Source organism: Schistocerca nitens, chromosome 3 (assembly GCF_023898315.1).
Source record: "Schistocerca nitens isolate TAMUIC-IGC-003100 chromosome 3, iqSchNite1.1, whole genome shotgun sequence".
Taxonomy (NCBI): domain Eukaryota; kingdom Metazoa; phylum Arthropoda; class Insecta; order Orthoptera; family Acrididae; genus Schistocerca; species Schistocerca nitens.
Window position 1 is genome coordinate 968803177 of NC_064616.1, and position 22522 is coordinate 968825698.

Below are 22522 nucleotides of genomic sequence, written 5' to 3' on the forward strand. Positions count from 1 at the left end.
TGGTGTACAGATAAAATACTCTGACAATCATGATTATTATTGTTAACTACCGGGTGATTAAAAAGTCAGTATAAATTTGAAAACTGAATAAATCACGGAACAATGTAGATAGAGAGGTACAAATTGACACACATGCTTGGAATGACATGGGGTTTTTATTAGAACCAAAAACATACAAATGTTCAAAAAATGTCCGACAGATGGCACTTCATCTGATCAGAATAGCAATAATTAGCATAACAAAGTAAGACAAAGCAAAGATGATGTTCTTTACAGGAAATGCTCAATATGTCCACCATCATTCCTCAACAATAGTTGTAGTCGAAGAATAATGTTGTGAACAGCACTGTAAAGCATGTCGGGAGTTATGGTGAGGCATTGGCGTCGGATGTTGTCTTTCAGCATCCATAGAGATGTCGGTCGAGCATGATACACTTGCGACTTTAGGTAACCCCAAAGCCAATAATCGCACGGACTGAGGTCTGGGGACCTGGGAGGCCAAGCATGAGAAAAGTGGTGGCTGAGCACACGATCGTCACCAAACGACGCGCGCAAGAGATCTTTCACGCGTCTAGCAATGTGGGGTGGAGCGCCAACCTGCATAAACATCGTACGTTCCAGCAGGTGTTTATCAGCCAGGCTGGGGATGATGCGATTCTGTAACATATCGGCGTACCTCTCACCCGTCACGGTAGCCGTTTTACTGTCCAGCGCCATCTGTCGGACATTTTGTGAACTTTATTGTTTTTGGTTCTAATAAAACCCCATGTCATTCCAAGCATGTGTATCAATTTGTACCTCTTTATCTACATTATTCCGTGGTTTATTAAGTTTTCAAATTTATACTGACTTTTTGATCACCCGGTACATTCTGTCTGCGTACAGCTTTAATAAACTACAGTCTCTCCTACAAATACGACCCAGAATTTGTTCTACGGGACGAAATAACACTCGTCGGTACAGTGATGGGGTCATAGCTTTATTCCTGGATGGGGGTGAGATGGTGCAGCAACATTTTAAATATTAGATCGCTTTATTACAACTTGGGCGACGGCCTTGCCGCAGTGGATTCACCGGTTCCCGTCAGATCACCGAAGTTAAGCAATGTCGGGCGTGGTCGGCACTTGGATGGGTGACCATCCGGGCCGCCATGCGCTGTTGTCAGTTTTCGGGGTGCACTCAGCCTCGTGATACCAATTGAGGAGCTACGCGACCGAATAGTAGCGGCTCCGGTCCATGAAAACCATCATAACGACCGGGAGAGCGGTGTGCTGACCACACGCCCCTCCTGTCCGCATCCTCAGCTGAGGATGACACGGCGGTCGGATGGTCCCGGTGGGCCACATGTGGCCTGTTGACGGAGTGAGTGCATTACAACCTGAGCAAGATGAAATATCTAACTTCGTTACAACCCAACTCAACAGGAATGTCGTGTTTATTCATTACTGTTACTCAATATTAATATATCATTTGATACAGAATAAGATACTAGTCTAAAAATGGTTCAAATGGCTCTGAGCACTATGGGACTTAACTTCTGATGAGTACCCTACAACTTAGAACTACTTAAACCGAACTAACCTAAGGACATCACACACATCCATGCCCGAGGCAGGATTCGAACCCGCGACCGTAGCGGTCGCGCGGTTGCAGACTGTAGCGCCTAGAACCGCTCGGCCACCCGGCCGGCGATACTAGTCTCTTCTCACAGAGTACATCTGATGATAAACATGTATGCTGAGTTCTGTAGAGAGAAGATGTTGTCATCTTCGGTGATGATTGCTGACTGAGCAGTGCACTCAGACGAAAGTAAGCAATCTGATCCAGTGGCGAAGGAAACTCTTAAGGACGTGTGTACGCCATCCTCTCTCATTAATCGTTGCTTCTGGCAGCGACTATGCTTACTTCTGGATTTGTCGCAAGGCCACAGCCTTGTTTTTGCATCTCCTCTTCGGGTGACAACACAGAAATGTTATATTAATGCAAGAGAAACACAGTATTTTCACCCAACACAGACAAGCAATGTTATTACAGCAGTGTCGCCTTTCCTTCGTATGTAATTTCGTATTTTACTATCTCGACAGATCCTGTAAGTCAATATTTCTCCGATGAACCATGGACTTTACCGTTGGTGGGGAGGCATGCGTGCCTCAGCGACACAGACAGTCGTAACGTAGGTGCAACCAGAATGGAGGGGTAACTGTTGAGAGGCCAGACAAACGTGTGGTTCCTGCAGAGGGGCAGCAGCGTTTTCAGTAGCTGCAGGAGCAGTCTGGATGACTGACTGATCTGGCCTTGTAACATCAACCAAAACGACCTCTCGGTGCTGGTACTGGGAACAGCTGAAAGCCAGGGGAAACTACAGCCGTAACTTTTCCCGAGGTCATGCAGTTCTACTGTATGTTTAAATGTTGATGAGATCCTCTTGGGTAAAATATTCTGGAGGTAAAATAGTCGCCCATTCGGATCTCCAGGTGGGGACTACGCAGGAGAACGTCGTTATCAGGAGAAACAGAACTGGCGTTCTACGCATCGGAGCGTGGAATGTCAGATCCCTGAATCGGGCAGGTAGCCAGAAAATTTCAAAATGGAAATGGATAGATTAAAGTGAGATTTAGTGGGAATTAGTGAAGTTTGGTGTCAGGATCAACAGGACTTCTGGTCAGGTGAATACAGGTTTATAAATACCAAATCAAATAGGGGTAATGCATGAGGAGGTTGAATAATAAATTAAAAAATAGGAGCGCGGGTAAGCTACTATGAACAGCACGAAGTCCACACCCACCACTACACTTCAGGTTTATACGCCAACTAGCTCCGCAGATGAGGAGGAGATAGAGGAAATGTATGATGAGATAAGAGAAATTCTTTGAAAATAATAATATTAAGAAAATCTATAAGAATGTAATGTCCTCAGAAGAAATTGCTTGATCAGTTAAAGACCGCCTGTGAGATAATATCACCAAGGGAGGTACACAGGCTACAGTTTATGAATCCCCTGAAATCCACGGTCAGGGTACAAATAAAGGTACACAAAGATGGCTGTTGACTGCTGTGCTCTATCATTTGAAAGAAGTTATAGGGGTAGTTAAGGGAGACGAAAATTTAATAGCCATGTGGGACAGGAATTCGGTAGTAGGAAAAGGAAGTGAAGGAAAAGTAGTCGGTGAAAATGGACTGGTGGAAAAGAATCAAATAGGAAGCCGCCTGGTAGCATTTTGCACAGAACATAATTTAACCATAGCTAACACTTAGTTTAACAATTACGAAAGAAGGTTGTATACGTGGAAGAGACCTGGAAGCACCGGAAGGTTTCAGATTGATTATTACGGATCGAGGTTTTAAATATTACCGTAAGACACTTCCAGGGGCAGATGTGGACTCGGACCACAATTTTTTGGTTATGAATTGCAGATTAAAACTGAAGAAAGTACAAAAGGGAAGGATTTTGAGGAGATGGAACTTGGGTAAACTGAAAGAGAGTTTCAGAGGGAGTATTTGGGAATGATTGACAAGAGTAGGGGAAGCAACCGCAGTAAAAGAAGAATGGGTAACTTTAGGAGATGAAATAGTGAAGACATCGGAGAATCAAATAGGTAAAAACACAAGGGCTAGTAGAAATCTTTGGGTAACACAAAAGATATTGAATTTAATCGAGGGAAGGAGAAAATATAAAATTGCTATAAATGAAGCAGGAGAAAAGGAATACAAACGTCCAAAAAATGAGATCGACTGGAAGTGTAAAATGACTACGCAGGAATGGTTAGTGTAGTGGACTGTTAAGGCAGCCAGTCCACAGTGAAGTAGCCGAAAGGGCACGCGTCAACTCACGCCGTCTGGCTTACGTCTGGAACAGGATTCGTAATGAATGTGATAAAGAAAAGAACGTAGCTACTAGAACACTTAACTTTTATATTGTCCTTTGGTATACAGCATTCTGGATGATACAAGTGAGACTCTATCTTGAGGTACATGCAACGTTACAAAAGGGTTAATGGCGCCTTGCTAGGTCGTAGCCATTAACTTAGCTGAAGGCTATTCTAACTGTCTCTCGGCAAATGAGAGAAAGGCTTCGTCAGTGTAGTCGCTAGCAACGTCGTCGTACAACTGGGGCGAGTGCCAGTACGTCTCTCGAGACCTGCCGTGTGGTGGCGCTCGGTCTGCGATCCTGACAGTGGCGACACGCGGGTCCGACATGTACTAATGGACCGCGGCCGATTTAAGCTACCACCTAGCAAGTGTGGTGTCTGGCGGTGACACCACAGTTAGAGGACAAATGTAAGGATGTAGAAGCATATATCTCCAGGGGTAAGATAGATGATGCCCACAGGAATACCAAAGAGACTTTTGGAGAAAGGAGAACCACCTGTACGAATATCAAGAGCTCACATGGAAAACCAGTACTAAGCAAAGAAGAGAAAGCAGAAATGTGGAAGAAGTATATAAAGATTCTATACAAGAGACATGTATTTGAGGGCAATATTATTCTACTGCGTGTAGAAATTGACAAAGCACTGAAAGACTTACGTCAAAACAAGGCCCCGGGAGTAGGCAACAGTCCGCTAGACCAACCGCCTTGGGACAGCCAGTCATGACAAAAGTCTTCCATCTGGTGAGCAAGATGTGTGAGACAGGAGAAGTAGCATGAGACTTCAAGAATGACATAATAATTCCAATTCCAAGGAAAGCAGGTGCTGACAGGTGTGAAAATTACCGAACTATCACTTTAATAAGTCACGGTTCAAAATACTAACACGAATCCTTGGGACAGCCAGTCATGACAAAACTCTTCCATCTGGTGAGCAAGATGTGTGAGACAGGAGAAGTAGCATGAGACTTCAAGAATGACATAATAATTCCAATTCCAAGGAAAGCAGGTGCTGACAGGTGTGAAAATTACCGAACTATCACTTTAATAAGTCACGGTTCAAAATACTAACACGAATCCTTTACAGAAGAATAGAAAAGCTGGTAGAAGCCGACCTCGGGGTGGATCAGTTTGGCTTCCGGAGAAATGTAGGAATATGCGAGGCAATACTAACCGTACGACTGATTTTAGAAGATACGTTAAGGAAAGACAAACCTACGTTTATAGCATTTGTAGGCTGACAGAAAGCTTTTGACAATACTGACTGGAACACTCTCTCTCAAATTCTAAAGGTGGCAGGGGTAAAAAAAGATGAGGGGGGGTGGGGGGGGGGGGGCGAATGGCTATTTATAATTTCTACGGAAACCAGATAGGAGTTATTAGAGTTGAGAGGCACGAAAGGGAAGCAGTGGTGTATAAGGAGTGACACAGGGTCGTAGCCTATCCCCGATATTATTCAATCTGTACATTGAGCAAGCAGTAAAAGAAGCAAAAGAACAATTTGGAGTAGGAATTGAAGTCCAGGGAGAAGAAAAACATATTTTGAGGTATGCCGATAACATTCAGGGACAGCTAAGTACTGGGAAGAGCCGTTGAACTGAATGGACAGTGTCTTGAAACGAGGATATAAGGTGAATATCAACAAAAGCAAGAGAAGAATAATGGAATGTAGTCTAATTAAATCAAATGATACCGAGAGAATTACAGTAGAAACGAGACGCTTAAAGTATTAGATGAGTTTTGTTGTTTAGGAAGCACAATAACTGATGATGGTCGAAGTAGACAGGATATAAAATGCAGACCGGTAATGGCAAGAAAAGCGTTTCTCGAGAAGAGCAATCTGTTAATATCGAGTATAGATTTAAGTGTCAGGAAGTCGTTTCTGAAAGTATTTGTATGGAGTGTAGCCATGTATGAAAGTGAAACATGTACGATAAACAGTTCAGACAAGAAGACAATAGAAGCTTTCGAAATGTGGTGCTACAGAAAAAATCTGCAGATTAGATGGGTAGATTATGTAACTAATGACGAGGTACTGAACAGAATTGTGAAGAAGAGAAATTTGTGGTACAAGGTAACAAAAAGAAGGCATCGGTTGGAAGGGATCAACAATTTCGTTTTGGAGGAAATCGTGGGGGGGGGGGGGGGGGGTAAAAATCGTAGAGTGAGACTATGAGACAAATACAGTAAGCAGATTCAGAGGGATATAAGTTGCAATAATTACTCGGGGTTAAGAGGCTTGCACAGGACACAGTAGCATGGAGAGCTGCATCAAACCAGTCTTTGGACTGAAGACCACAACAACAACTGTGACAGTTTTCACGTATGTTTTTCTTTAGATAAGTCAGTATGTTTTGTTATATTTGTAAAAATATCTATTTCTCGAACGTATTTTGTAAGCTGGCGTTTTCGACAATGTGTCGTTTTGTTCCTTCATATCTCTACTTTGCCAGTCAGGGTCAGGTGTTCTTGAAATTTTATTCTTAAATTTCGTCCAGTTTGTCCTTGAGTACCTCTATCGGTTCTCCCTTCTATTCCAGTCCCGTATTGTTCGTGGAAAGAAGGATTGTCGGTATGCCTCTGTGTGGGCTCTAATCTCGCTGATTTTATCCTCATGGTCTCTTCGCGAGATATACGTAGGAGGGATCAATATACTGCTTGACTCCTCGGTGAAGGTATGTTGTCGAAACTTCAACAAAAGCCCGTACCGAGCTACTGAGCGTCTCTCCTGCAGATTCTTCCACTGGAGTTTATCTATCATCTCCGTCACGCTTTCGCGGTTACTAAATGATCCTGTAACGAAGCGCGCTGCTCTCCGTTGGATCTTCTCTATCTCTTCTATCAACCCTATCTGGTACGGATCCCACACTGCTGAGCAGTATTCAAGCAGTGGGCAAACATGCGTACTATAACCTACTTCCTTTGTTTTCGGACTGCATTTCCTTAGGATTCTTCCAATGAATCTCAGTCTGGCATCTGCTTTACCGACGATCAACTTTATATGATCATTCCATTTTAAATCATTCCTAATGCGTACTCCCAGATAATTTATGGAATTAACTGCTTCCAGTTGCTGACCTGCTATATTGTAGCTAAATGATAAGGGGTTTTTCTTTCTCTGTATTCGCAGCACATTACACTTGTCTACATTGAGATTCAATTGCCATTCCCTGCACCATGCGTCAATTCGCTGCTGATCCTCCTGCATTTCAGTACAATTTTCCATTGTTACCACCTCTCGATATACCACAGCATCATCCGCAAAAAGCCTCAGCGAACTTCAGATGTCATCCACAAGGTCATTTATGTATATTGTGAATAGCAACGGTCCTACGACACTCCCCTGCGGCACACCTGAAATCACTCTTACTTCGGAAGACTTCTCTCCATTGAGAATGACATGCTGCGTTCTGTTATCTGCGAACTCTTCAATCCAATCACACAATTGGTCTGATATTCCATATGCTCTTACTTTGTTCATTAAACGACTGTGGGGAACTGTATCGAACGCCTTGCAGAAGTCAAGAAACACGGCATTTACCTCTGAACCCGTGTCTATGGCCCTCTGAGTCTCGTGGACGAATAGCGCGAGCTGGGTTCCACACGATCGTCTTTTTCGAAACCCGTGCTGATTCCTTGTCCTTGTTGAGGTAATCCTTTCTTTTATTTTATTTTCATTTCTGTGTAGTTTTCTGGACGGAGGGGGGGGGGGGGCGGTTTGTTTGGCGGATGAGACCAGACAGCGAGGTCATCGATCTCATCGGATTAGGGAGGGACGGGGAAGGAAGTCGTCCGTGCCCTTTCAAAGGAACTATCCCGGCATCTGCCTTTAGTGTTTTAGGGAAATCACGGAACTGTCGACCTCCCGAATACGAGTCCAGTGTGCTAGTAATTTTCTGGTAAAACCTTTGTCGAATGTAGAGTAGTTGATATAATTATTTTTTGCTATTCTCGTTAGTGATTTTAATTCACATGTTATGTTTTCTTTGATCAGTTCTCTTTGGACTGAAGACCACAACAACAACAACATTTAGCAGTCACAAACTCAGTGTGTTTAGGGACAGACACCAAAGACGCTGTGAAGCAATCTTTACCAACAATAAATGTTAGATGGAAACATACTACGTCCGCTCAGTATTTTTGACAAGTTACGTTCGATGAGTTACGAAAACAGTAAGTCTATACCTCGTCGTCTACTACTTCAAATCTGTGGCAATCAGTTCAGGTGCTATTACATCTGTATTTTCATCACTTGTCTGCAAACCACTGTGGACTGGTAATGTGCGAGGCAGACAGTACTTTCCCTTTACAACATCTTTGTTCCCGTTAGGACTGTGGACCGAGTGCGGGAAGAATGACTGCTTTAAGAGCCCCGTGCACGCTGTAATTACCCTAATTTTTTCTTCGTGGTCCTTACAGGAGCGATACGTATTCATTACATCATACTGATTCCTGACAATTTATGAGTAGCATTTCATGGAATAGTTTACGTCAGTGTTCAAGGATTAGCAAGTTCAAGCTCTTCAACATATCCGCCCACCGCGTGTCAAGCATACCTACGATATTTCGCGCTGTCCTTGATTATACACGTTCCACATCCCCTGTTACCTCTATTTGGTATGGATCCCACAGACTTGAAAAATATTTGGTTTGGCCGGCCGAATGTTTTATATGCAGTCTGCATTGTAAAGCTTCTTGTATTCTCCCAGTATTCTACTTGTGAATCAAAATCAGCTACCTGCTTGAAACGTCAGCTTAGAAAAATTATACATGACTGTGCTTAAACTGACACACAATATTTTTTTTAGCGCAACGCAATCTGACTTTCAGTAATCCCTACAAAAGAATGGCCCTGTCTAACATTAACCCAAACCTTTCATGAATCACTTACCTCACAAAAATCTTCATTACTCGAAGTACTGCAATACAGCGAGCGCCAATACTGCCAGCTAAATAATAAATGCTGAAGGCACTAACTACTGACAGGCATAGTTAGCAAATGAAAGATTTTGATAGAGAACAAACAATGTATTTACCTCAATAGTGTTCAAAAGTCACAATATATATACCAGTCCATGATAACCAATATTACAAATTTACTCTTTCTGATGGACACACGTCCAGATCGCCTGCTCTCAAAATTCCGCCATCTCTCTCCCCGCATCCGCCACAGCTGTCGGCTCACCTCCAACTGCGCAACGCTACGCGCTGTTAACATCCAGCTGCCTAACACTACAATAGCCAACAACAATGCAAACCAGCCACAGACTGCACACAGCACAGTCAGTGATTTTCATACAGAGCGCTACGGGGCGTTACCAATAAAAAAACCTAAACAGCCTACTTACATAGCCCCCATACTCCCCACAAAATATTTTACAAATTGTTTTGGGCAGTGGCCAATAACGATTTGATAAAATTTTTCATAATTACAATAACAAAGATATCAAAGGCACACATTTATTGACACAATGTTGGTCAAAAGCTAAAATTTTCTCACAGTCCATAAAGACAGTTTTGGTAAACATTTTTGGAAAGCAGTGATCAATTAATTGTTATATTTTGACTAAAGTTCAGTCTTGATCACGTCATGTATGTTTTAATGATACAGGTAACCGGTTTCGGTTCTTTCTATAAAACCATCATCAGACCTATGGCTCCTTAGGATGGTAGGCGGAGCTCTCCTCGCTGCTACGCAGTCAACTGAGTTGACTGCGTAGCAGCGAGGAGAGCTCCGCCTACCATCCTAAGGAGCCATAGGTCTGATGATGGTTTTATAGAAAGAACCGAAACCGGTTACCTGTATCATTAAAACATACATGACGTGATCAAGACTGAACTTTAGTCAAAATACATAAAGACAGTCCTGATCATCCATCACAGTAAAACTGCAGTGGTTTTTTTTTTTTTTTCTCCAAGTCTGAGCAGTAAAAGAGAATGCACACGGAAGTAGTGGATTTCCATGCAGTCTTGAAGAAGTAGTGTTGTCGTTCCAACGGAAAGACAGTGTTGACTCTTGACATGCAGACAGGTAATGGTCCACAAGAGAGAAAACCCACAGCAGAGTCAGTCGAAGTTTTGGAGAATATTGGTAGGTAAGTCATCACAGAGCAGACCCACTGTAGTCCTGGTAGAGATTATGGTATTGGTGGGCCACCAGAGGTGCAGACCCTCTGCAGTCCTTGTAGAGATAATAGTATTGGTGGGCCATCAGAAATGCAGGCCCACTGCAGTCCTTGTAGAGATAATGGTATTGGTGGGTCATCAAAGGTGCAGACCCACTGCAGTCCTTGTAGAGACGGCCATCAGCCATCTGTTGCAACTGTGCAGGTGCACAATCACCATCGAAGAGTCTTGCAGAGAATATAGCAAGTCCATAAACCACCACTTGTCCACTCACAATGTTTTTCGAATTGTCCTGAGAACCAGCAATACTGGTATTCAGTCCCTTGCTGAATTATTAACACACGTGCAAACACTAACAGTCCTCTTTTTTTCACATAATGTGCATATACTATGACCAACAGAAATGAGTGCAGTGAAATGAATGCTTACAAGTTACTTAATTTGATAAACTGGTGTCAATTACAATTTTATAACATGAGAATACAATAACAAAGGAAAAAAATACATCATTAAAGAACATAACAATACAGATAACATTTGTAGTAGTACAGGCTTTACAAAAGAATAGAAATAGACATATACATCAGTGTTACAGGAATTATGACATAAGTATATAAAATATCAGAATAACTTTTGAAACATCAACTTCACACATGAGCATTAAAACAAAACAGAATAAATAATGTCTAAACATCTTTACAAAGTAAATAACATATTATCAGAACAATTCTACAACGTAACTCTCATCAGATAAACACATAAAGACAGGAAGAACACAAATACCCAAGGGTACACAAACACATAGTGGGATAACACAAGGAAAGGACATGGTTTGTTTTACTGCAAACAAAACTTTCTTTACTTCTCGGAGATCTCCCTTCGTTCTTCATTATTTCCAAAAAGTCCTATCTATACCTGCTTTCTGTACTTTTTTCGTATAACTTCTCAATGCATTTCTTGCAATTCATCGCAACTCATTCTCTTATATAGTCTACCCCCTCTTAAGCTTACTTAAATCTACTGAGCTTAGATGCATAAACTAAGGGACGAGGCAATGCAGCAACACACAACAAATTAACACAAACAGCAATGACAAAAGATGCAAATTGGCAAAGTTAGCAGCAATAAATATAAATTAGCAAAGCAATTGCAATATTACAACTAATATAAGGCAATGTGCAGCAAACAAGAAAAATAAATGAGTAGTAAAACTGGCTTAACAGAGTAATACAAAGTGAAATTTAGTAGCACTATGCCTGGAAAACAGCAGCAGCAAATGCAATAACTAACATCTAAACATGACAAAGCTCAAGCAGAAAAAATAGTACACTAAAGACAACAATTCAGATAAGGAAAATGTCTATACACATTTTAATGTCCATGTCATTAAAGTGATGCACCACAAAAACTTATTTTACAAAAAATTACCAAGTACTTGAAAAGAAAATTCTGTATGCAATTCCTGTGAAGGGAAATGTCTTTTTGTGTTCCTTCGTTTTTTTTAAGTACATCATAAAGTTATTATTTAGTGGATCTGCAGGCATAAAATATTTATATTAGTACATCTATAAAATTTTATTTTAAGTACTGCTGCAGTGCAGCTAGTAACTAAATATGAAACAAAATAGGCAAAGCAAGGCGTGAAACGCCATTCAATAGCCATATGGCATTTCATAATGCAGTGAACAATCTTTCAACTAGTAAGACAATAGACGTGAAATGTTTCTCATTATTTCATTTCAGTAAATATCATAAATTAAGAACTCTGCAGTGTAATCATGTTTTAAAGTTTGAGCGTGTCGTATTTGCGATGCTTTCTACAAAGAACTGTCAGTATCGAGGTTAATGGCCTCTACTTCCTCCACCTAATGGCTTTTTCTCCAGGCGACGCACAGCTGGGCGTCGACGACGCATAACGTGAAGGTCACTTAACTTTCTTACCGAAATATTTACGACAGCAGTGAGAGTCTCATTTAAAAATTTTCACAGGTCGAAAATTTGCGTTACAAATGAGTAGAATCCTATAAATATAACAGCGTCCAAAAGTTTTCGCCGACATTGTGATACATTCACGCATTTACACACATTTCACAACTCTTAAAGTACGATTCTTGGTTTCCAACATCCTTTTTCACAAATCAGAGTCCCTAACCACTACTCATTATTCCTTACCTTATTACACATACACATATTCGTCGACAATTCTTCAATATTTCATCATAATAAATTTGTAGCATAATCAAATTCCTCATACAGCATCAGCTTATTGATCATAAATATACCTCAACAGCATAATACACATCGTCATCATAATAATAACATCATAACACCTCAGTCAAATCTCAAAAACGTCATAGCTTTCTGCAATAATTTCAAAACCTAAAACAATTCTCTGTTCATTTCAATAGTGTCATCTACCTCAAACGTACTTAAAAATCATGATCCCATACCAAATACATCATACTATGAGAATAGTATCACAATGGTTCCGAAAAAAATATGAACAGTTCACAAAGTACAGACGAAATACAATTTCATAAGTGTGAAGTTATTCAACTGTGTAATTGCATAAACATCTGTCACTGATGTAGTAAAATAAATGTTTGTCTCTCTCAGTTAAATGACCAGATAGCTGTGTAAGTTATGTGTTAGAGAAATATGGTACCGATGTGTAAAGTTGTATAAGCAAATGCCGTATTAGCTAGGGCTCCTTGTGCTTGCCAAACACATGGTACACAAAGTAGGCGTGTACCCCATGACGATTAATGTAATTATACCTTCAGGTGTTACAGATTACAGCAATTATGTATCACGGAAAGCCTTTGTATCATTATAATTCAAAAATCTTTAAAAATAAATGTTTTAAGTACAAAATTAATCACTCAAATACGTGTACTGCGGCGCTAAATGTGCGTCTTGTCTTAAGATAATTCTTTGGAAGTGTCGTAGTTATCGTCCTCTGTAAGCAAAGTTCTGCTGAAGTCAATGTACTCACCTCATCATAAACAAAAGTGAAATGCGTTGTGTATAGATATCGTAGTTATTATGCTTATTGCCGTGATGAAGAAAGCACTGCACTGTAACGTATTGTTGTGCTACGGAAAAGGCTGTCTTATTGTAGCTATACCACAAAGTTACTGCTAAAACATGTTTTACTTTCCAGAAGAATTCAGAAAAAGTGCGCAGATATAAAGCAGATACAGCACAAAAGCAATAATATAAATTGTGTCACTCATTAGTAGCGTCGTGATATAATAGTGTAGCTGTCAAATATACTAACCACTGTGTCATCTGATATCTCTCAGAAAGTACTTTAAATCCAGAATGTATTTTCAAGTAAACCAAAATGTTGCATTAAAATCTCATTAGCGGTACTGGTACATGTTCTAAGTATGTGAGCCTTATGGTCGTTACGTAATCGAGCAACTAACAAGCAAGAATGTACACACACAATAACATTGTGTCGTCTGTTCCCTATAACAATGCATTCGTAATGCCCTGTTTGAATCCCACCAGTTCTGATGCAATTCAGGTCTGTCGTCACGATTATATCGTCTGTCGTCATGTCGGTAGATTCCATAGTTTCTTTCTTGTCGGTCACGTGGTGGAGAATTTCTCCCTGAATCGTAACTGCGCGGTGGACCGTTGCGCCTGAAGTTATTCTGTCTCCCTTGATAATAATTGTTTTGGTTCCCATATTGTCTGTTTCTATGGTTCTCTCTGTCATATTCATTACTACGGAAATGCGATCTTTCTCTGTAACTATTACTACTCTGCCAGCGGTTGTCAAACGGTTGGTGTCTGTTTTGGTCACGATTTACGTTGTAAGAATAACCTTGTCGTGTCCAATTATTATTTCCTTCATCGCGGAATTGTGACGGACGTGACATGTAATTGTTGTGCTCCTGTTTTCGCGTTCCGCGATTGTCAGTGTCAATTTCCAATTCTTGTAACAGTCCCTGAAAAGCTTCAATGTCGTCTTTGCAACGTCCTGCTGAAATAATATGTCGTAAATGTTCAGGCAATTTGATTAAGCAAATGCAGATGAGTTCTGAGGGGCTGTATGGGTTTGATAGGTACTGATTCTTGTGCAACATGTCTTCAAAATATTTCACAAGACTGGAAAATTCAGATTGTTCGAAATGTTTCATCATTATGATGCTATGTTTTACTCGGTCTTGTGTAGCTTGAGACCAATATGCTGAGAGGAAGGCATGATAAAATTCTCTTTCACTGTGGCAATCGTGAATGACCGATCGCATTCTTACAGCTGGTTCATTCTCTAAATAGCCACACATAAATTCTAATTTGTGCTCTAATGACCAGTTGGAAGGAAAACAATGAGAGAATTGATGAAGCCACGCTTGTGGATGAATGTAGTTGCCAGAATTCTTAAATGTTTTGAATTTACGTGTTGTAATGAACAGCTTATAGTCAAAATCAACGTGTCGGCGAGTCGCATGTCAGTCATTGTTACGTCGTTTCGGCGGTTCCATTTCTAAATTCGGTGCACCTTGCCAATTTCTTTCATAATTTCCGAAATGAGCTGTGTTATTATTTTGTGGCTGTTTCGAATTTCTATGTCCCTCTTCCCATATTGGAGCGCGACTGTCCTCTGTAATATGTAATTCTTGTATTACTTGTGCCAACTGATCTTGTACTTCCCGGATTTCTCTCTTGTGTTGAGTATTAATTTGATTCTGATTTTGTTTGAATTTCTTAATTTGTTCATACTCTTCTGTGTCAGTGAAGGCTACAGGTCTTGTGTCACTCAGATCATCATCCACCTTTGTAGATAAGTTAGTGAACTGATCCGAAAGTTCGGCTACTTTCTCCGATAGAGTGACCATTTGTGTTGAAATCGTATCTACTGTGTCCTTTAAGATTTCCTGAGTTTTTGCTAGTTGCGTAACCGAATCGATAGATGCAACTGAGTCAATCTTAGCTTGCAAGGTCTCATGATATTCATGAACAATAGTTTGCAGTTCTTTTATGGCTGCTTCGTGATTCTGTAATGTATTTTCATGCCGCGAAAAAATAGGTTGGAAATGCTCACAACTTTGTGTTTTTACGTCATTACAGACTTTTTGACATTTCGATTCTATGTTATGTAACTCAGTAGTTAAATCTTCACGTGTTTGTTCAAGCTTGCTGTCTAACCTTTGAAGATTTTGTTCCATTGTGTCTAACTTTTGAATATTTTGTTCCATTGTGTCTAACTTTTGAAGATTTTGTTCCATTGTGTCTAACTGTTGCTGTGTTAGTCTCTGATTTTGTTTCATTTGTTGCATTAATTGCAATAATAATGTATTAGTGTCTGGAATCTGTTCCTCTATGCTTTTCGGCAGTGCATTTGCACCGGAAATATTCACATTTTGACGAGCAGAAAATGAGTCTTGACTTTTTTGAGAAAACGGTGAAGACGCAAAACCTGAATCTACAGCATTTGCAAGATTGTGTCCTGTCATTTCGGATTCCTGAGGCGAATTGTTGCCGACCGATCGATCGATAATGCTTCCCTGTTCACTAATTGTTTCACTGTCTACACCATTATTTGCAGCCCGCTCCATTTCCCTATGCACAATTACCAAATTACTAGTATGAACATTAGTTAATTCATTACACGATGGCGCTAACACACTGCTTTCGCCTTCACTGTCATTTCTCAGTTTACTTTGGAGCCTAGTATTACGTTTTTCACACGCCATTATTGTCACAATATTTCACACGACAACACAGAAAAGCACAATTTGAATAGCAAAGTAAGAAAACACATTAACATAGCACTGAAAATAATATCTAGTTAATTGTAAGCGCAGCTGCGAATTACTTGGTGCAAATCTACATGCATGCCACAACTGTTTTACTGTACAACAATGAAAAACTACAACTACAAAGGAAATTCTCTCTATGATTACGCGCTAGCAATAAACCATAGCTACACTAATTACACAAACTACAAGAAAAAATCAGAAGATTCCAGTGAGGTATCCTCTGCTAAGGGTCGACATATGAAACATCCCCTTAGAAAAAATATACATGACTGTGCTTAAACTGACACACAATATTTTTTTTAGCGCAACGCAGTCTGACTTTCAGTAATCCCTACAATAGAATGGCCCTGACTAACATTAACCTATACCTTTCATGAATCACTTACCTCACAAAAATCTTCATTACTCGAAGTACTGCAATACAGCGAGCGCCAATACTGCTAGCTAAATAAAAACTACTGAAGGCACTAACTACTGATAGGCATAGTTAGCAAATGAAAGATTTTGATAGAGAACAAACAATGTATTTACCTTAATAGTGTTAAAAGTCATAATATATATACCAGTCCATGATATCCAATATTACAAATTTACTCTTTCTGATGGACACACGTCCAGATCGCCTGCTCTCAAAATTCCGCCATCTCACTTCCCCACATCCACCACTGCTGGCGGCTCACCTCCAACTGCGCAACGCTACACGCTGTTAACATCCAGCTGCCCAACACTACAATAGCCTACAACAATGCAAACCAGCCACAGACTGCACACAGCACAGCCAGTGATTTTCATACAGAGCGCTACGTGGCGTTATCAATAAAAAAAACCTAAACAGCCTACTTACATGCTTTACCTACGGTTGAGCCTATGTCGTCATTCCATTTCACAGGCATTTCTTGTCGCATGGCTCTGAGAAGAGCCATTTAAAAGCGAATTTAAATTTATGTGTTATAGCCATGTGATCTTACTAGGAAGGTAGGTCTGGTTACCAGATTCGCCCAAATTATCTTCGAATGGCTCTTGATAGGACGATTTCTTTCAGGCAGCCTCTAGAAAAAACTTGCTGGAAATTAGGGACACCAAGCAACTTTTTGCAGAAACTCTGCATTACTGTCTGAGGAGCATCAGCGGATTACACTTACAAATTCGACGCTCACTTTGGTGTTTCCTACGGCTGAATATTGTGCTCCGGTGTTGTTAAATTGTCTTCACATAAATAAGATACACACTCAGATAAATATAACGACAGACGTCATTGCTGGGTACATAAGAAGTGCTCCTTTATGCTGGGTTCCAACACTGAATCACGTAGCTGCTCTGTTAAGAAGACAAGAAGCCCTGCTGAAGTAATATTCCAAAGTAACTAATTATCTTCATCTTCCCACCTATGAGGATATTCCCGGGTTGAGAAGAAATCGTTAAAGAAACCCACCCCTACGACTGGTCCAGCAGCTTGGTGATAGCAACTTCACCTTTTACAGCAAATAGTATGAAAACTGGAATAAAAATGCTCCACCTGAAATTGGATATCTTATTGATCCTCTACAGAGACCCAGGGGCTTTGAATTCCCACGGCATGAGTGGAAGAACATAAATCGCATCCGAAGAGGACACATCGTCTGTGTGCGTACAACCTGCGCAAGCTGTGAGTCTGGAGCACCAAACCAGACCATCCAGCACATTGCTGAGGAGTGTAAAATGAGAGCTCACCTGGTTGACCCAAACAATTTTTTCATTGCCACAGCATCGAGTCCTGACTGGATAAGGAGACTGGACATTAAAATATAACACCAGTTTTTAATGTATTGCCTGTATTTCTGTCTCTTTATGTCTTTTTTAACTATTCTTGGCTGTAGTTCACGTGTAGTGCTTCATGCTAAATAAATTTCACAGGTGACATCGAGCATATAGCAAGAGTGGCAGAGAAAAGTATCGTGTATCACAGACCAAGTATTCTGACGGCAGAGTGGAACAGAAATTCTCTAAGATTTGAGGAATTTCCTTTTATTTTTCGAGCAAACGGGCATATAAATGGTCACACAACTATATTACAGAAAGTACCATGGCAAATTTTTCGACCCTCTACGTTTCCATGACATCGTTGCCGCCAAGAAAAAGTAACACTAACACACGAGTACGGTTTCTTTCCCTTGTGTCCGCCATTGCGACTGTCGCTGTCCAAGCACATGAAAAAGAAAATGGTACCCCTAATCAGGAGCTGAGTCTGCCGTCCTTAGTGGCACAGAGAGAAAAGGACTGCGGTAGGTGATTTGTAATCACACTAACTTCGAGAAACCTCATCTTGTTCACTGGTTCCACGTAACGAGATCATCAAGACAGGTCCGTCAAAAGTCTGCTCATTGGCAGTGCAGCCGAGCAGAAAAGACCTTCATCCCACTACATTCATTCCCAAAGTCCTGAACCAGCTAATTTCATTCCAGGAGTTGGTTTATGAGAGAAGGAAAATAGAGGAACTTACTTGCCGGCTGGCCCGCAGCGTAGCGAAGTTGAAGCCAGTGTTTTCCGGGTGTGATGTTGGGCGGCTGGCGTATGGGCAGGTACAGCAAGGGGAAGTTCGCTTTATTACCGCCGCCCCTGGCTGTAAAATCGCTCGGGCCTGCCTACGGCTCTGCCTGCCTTCCCTCGTCGCTTCTTTCACACTTGCCGCTCGGGCTACGATGTAGTAGACTTCCTTTTATTGTGATTGCCTGCTGAAGTCGTGAAACTGAAGTTCGGGACCAAACAACACTTCCTAGTGTATTCGCAAGCAATATAATACCGTTTTATTTTCTGACAACTATTTACAGCTTACATGTGCTCCATTTAAACAGACACAATTCATGTACTAAAATTTACGAGCAGAGTGCTAACTGAAGACAGCCAGTACCTGAGGTACACTATGTGATCAAAAGTATCCGGACACCCCCAAGGCCGGCCGCTGTGGTCGAGCGGTTCTAGACGCTTCAGTCCGGAACCACGCTGCTGCTACGGTCGCAGATTCGAATCCTGCCTCGGGCATTGATGTGTGTGATGTCCTTAGGTTAAGTTAGGTTTAAGTAGTTCTATATCTAGGGGACTGATGACCTTAGATGTTAAGTCCCATAGTGCTTAAAGCAATTTGAACTATTTTTTTGGCACCCGCGAAAACATACGTTTCTCATATTAGATGCATTGTACTGCCACCTACTGCCAGGTGCTTCATATCAGCGACCTCCCTAATCATTAGACATTGTGAGAGAGCAGAATGGGGCGCTCCGCGGAACTCACGGACTTCAAACGTGGTCAGGTGATTGGGTATCGCTTGTGTCATACGCCTGTACGTAAGATTTCCATACTCCTAAACATCCCTAGGTCCACTGTTTTCGATGAGATAGTGAAATAGAAACGTGAAGGGACACGTACAGCACTAAAGCGTAAAGGCCGACTTCGTCTGTTGTCTGACAAAGATCGCCGACAGCTGAAGAGGGTCGTAATGTGTAATAGGCAGACATCTCTCCATACCATCACACAGGAATTCGAAACTGCGTCAACACCCACTGCAAGTACTATGACAGTTGGGCGAGAGGTGAGAAAACTTTGATTTCATGGTCGAGTGGCTGCTCATAAGGAACACAACACGCCGATAAGTGCAAAACGACGCCTCGCTTGGTGGAAGGAGCGTAAACATTGGACGACTGAACAGTGGAAAAACATTGTGTGGAGTGACAAATCACGGTACACAATGTGGCTATCCGATGGCAGAGTGTGGGTATGGCGAATGCCCGGTGAACGTCATCTTCCAGCGTGTGTAGTGCCAACAATAAAATTCGGAGGTGGTGGTGTTATGATTGTGTTTTTCATGGAGAGGGCTTCTACCCCTTGTTGTTTTGCGTGACACAACCACAGCACAGGCCTAGTCCGCAGCTCGTGGTCTTGCGGTAGCGTTCTCGCCTCCCGCACACGGGGTCCCGGGTTCGATTCCCGACGGGGCCAGGGATTTTCTCTGCCTCGTGATGACTGGGTGTTGTGTGTCATTCATCATCATTTCATCCCCATCGACACGCAAGTCGCCGAAGTGGCGTCAACTCGAAAGACTTGCACCAGGCGAACGGCCTACCCGACGGGAGGCCCTAGCCACACGGCATTTCCATTTCCAGCACAAGCCTACAGTGATGGTTTAAGCACCTTCTTGCTCCCCACTGTTGAAGAGCAAATCGTGGATGGCTATTGCATTTTTCAACACGATCGAGCATCTGTTCATAATGCACAGCCTGTGGCGGTGAGGTTACAAGACAATAACATCCCTGTAATGAACTGGCCTGTACATAGTCTTGACCTGAATCCTATAGAACATCTTTGGGATGTTTTGGAACGCCGACTTCGTGCCAGGCCTCACCGACCGACATCGATACCTCTCCTCATTAGCACTCCGTGAAGAATGGGCTGCCATTCCCCAAGAAACCTTCCAGCACCTGACTGAACGTATGCCTGCGAGAGTGGAAGTTGTCATCAAGAATAAGGGTGGGCCAACACCATATTGAATTTCAGCATTAGCGATGGAGGGCGCCACGAACTTGTAAGTCATTTGCTGCCAGGTGTCTGGATACTTTTGATCACTTAGTGTAGATGAGCCAGATCTGCGTCGCACCCTCGTGACGGATTAATGACCAGCTGCCAGCCAAACGGTGGTTTCCCGGCAATTTACCGCGTTCGTTTTGAGAAATGCTTGGCTGATCCGCACTCTCCTCCTGGAGAGATGAAATATACAAAAAATTAAATCACGAAACTGTGCACAACATAATTTACATGGTTCAAAGAGAGATGACATATACGACCCTGTTCTCCTAGAGAATCTTTGCAGTATTAATGCAACCTCCACTGAAAAATATTCGGATGTTCTTCAGAGATAATTTCTGAGTATTTCGGTGTAAGGGACACGTGGTCTTCCTTGGCTCTTTACAAATTACTTACATTTCACTTGATCTCCTACCCTCTTTTGCGTTTGTATCTGTTTTACAATGAAAATATCCGCATAAAGAACAAATATAGACGGTTTGCGCTGCCTGTATTGTTTGGAAACAGACTTGTTCCATTCGCTCTCGCGAACTGTTACTGGCAACAATCGTTCCCAATTCACACTTAACGGTAAAAGTGTCCTTACGATTACGGCGACTGTTCCCTTGGGTGCAGCTGTTGGTAACTTCCTGGGCGATGAATGATGGAAAATGAACGTTACAAATCATGACCCGGATGATTCGACAAGATGTCCTAACCAGTGAGAAAACAGAGTGTGATTAACGCCATCATGATGTCGAGTGTATGAAATTACCCGGCGCCGTAATGGAATTTATTGTGCAGAATACTTTCATATAAAACAGAATATTCCATAATATTTAAACTGTACTCTTAGGTTCTTGCCTAACGACCATAAACAATTGCATGACCTATAAACAACTGCATGAGCGGCTCCTGGACAGTATAGACTACGGCAGCTAAAATCAGCACACACACAAGAAACACGAACATCTACAGCCAGTAACTCAAAACACATAAATACAACATTACAGAGAAGCTACCAAACAGCAATTTCCTGGAGAACACAAATGAATCTTCTGCCGGAGAATTACGACGATAATAAACTCATCCTGCCCCTAACACATTCAACGACGTTACAGGATAGCTGCATTAATACGATAAAATGTATAGATGACATAACAGTCGGTGGTTTCGTCCACTACGAGGTGGCAAAGCAAATTAAAAGACAATTACACCACTGGATAAAATTCCAAACAACATAAACGCAGAGGATAGATGAGTTGGAAGATGAGCTTACATATATTGCGCACAACAAAATGTACAAACAAAACCGGCATACACATTCACAATGTCTCCCAACCGAAGTACATCACATCACACATACACAAGATGAACACAAACCGGAATCATCGTCATATGGAAACACGTAAATGTGAACAGTACGTCAAACCAGCCAAATTTGTCTCGGGAGACACTCTTTATCCCGGGCAAAAGGAACAAGGAATAGACAGATACGTAGATCCTGAATCAACACACCGAAACAATCAGGCTACAAACCAATAAAAAACTCATAACCAGTGGACCCAAACTTATAAAAGTAGGCAAATTAGATGAGGACAAATCTGAGAGAGGCACATGTGTTATTTGCAACGAAGTCAGCGTGCGTCTAGAAACAACTTCCACTCCAAACATCAACAAAGACAACATAACACATAGTCAGTCCCACACAAATCACCACCATCGCCGAAACCACACCAGCAAGCACTACAAACATCAGTGAAAAACGTGTGAAGGCAAAAAGCACTGAAGAAGCGTGTGACAAAATGTAGTGTAACCGTGTGACATCCCAAAGAGATCTTAAAATGTCTCCCAATGAGCGCCAACCACCAAGCAACACTCCATCTAGTACCACCTCAGAAACCGCAACGGAAACCAGCAAAAACAGCATGCCAACTACACCTAATTACAATAATTTAGAATTTAACTTACTTTTAAGAAGGCTAGAGAAAAAAGAGAGACTGCAGACAGCGCAGCGGATGCTACTTAGATTCTGCCATCCAAAGCGAAATTCTCTCTGTTTTCCAACAACTGAGCCGCCAAACAGAATCATGCTAAGGACAGAAAATATTCCTACAATGCAGAGCCTCTGCTCGCCCTCATCCTTGGACAAAATATATATAGATCATGTAAGAGCACACGGACGAACATATTTTGATTACCCACAGACAGGCACTAAATG

General features: G+C 41.6%; 1 pseudogene; it reads left to right on the forward strand.

The window, feature by feature from the left end:
• Positions 1-1046: 1046 nt before the first annotated feature.
• LOC126250172 (5S ribosomal RNA) lies at positions 1047-1164 on the forward strand (annotated as a pseudogene).
• Positions 1165-22522: the final 21358 nt, after the last annotated feature.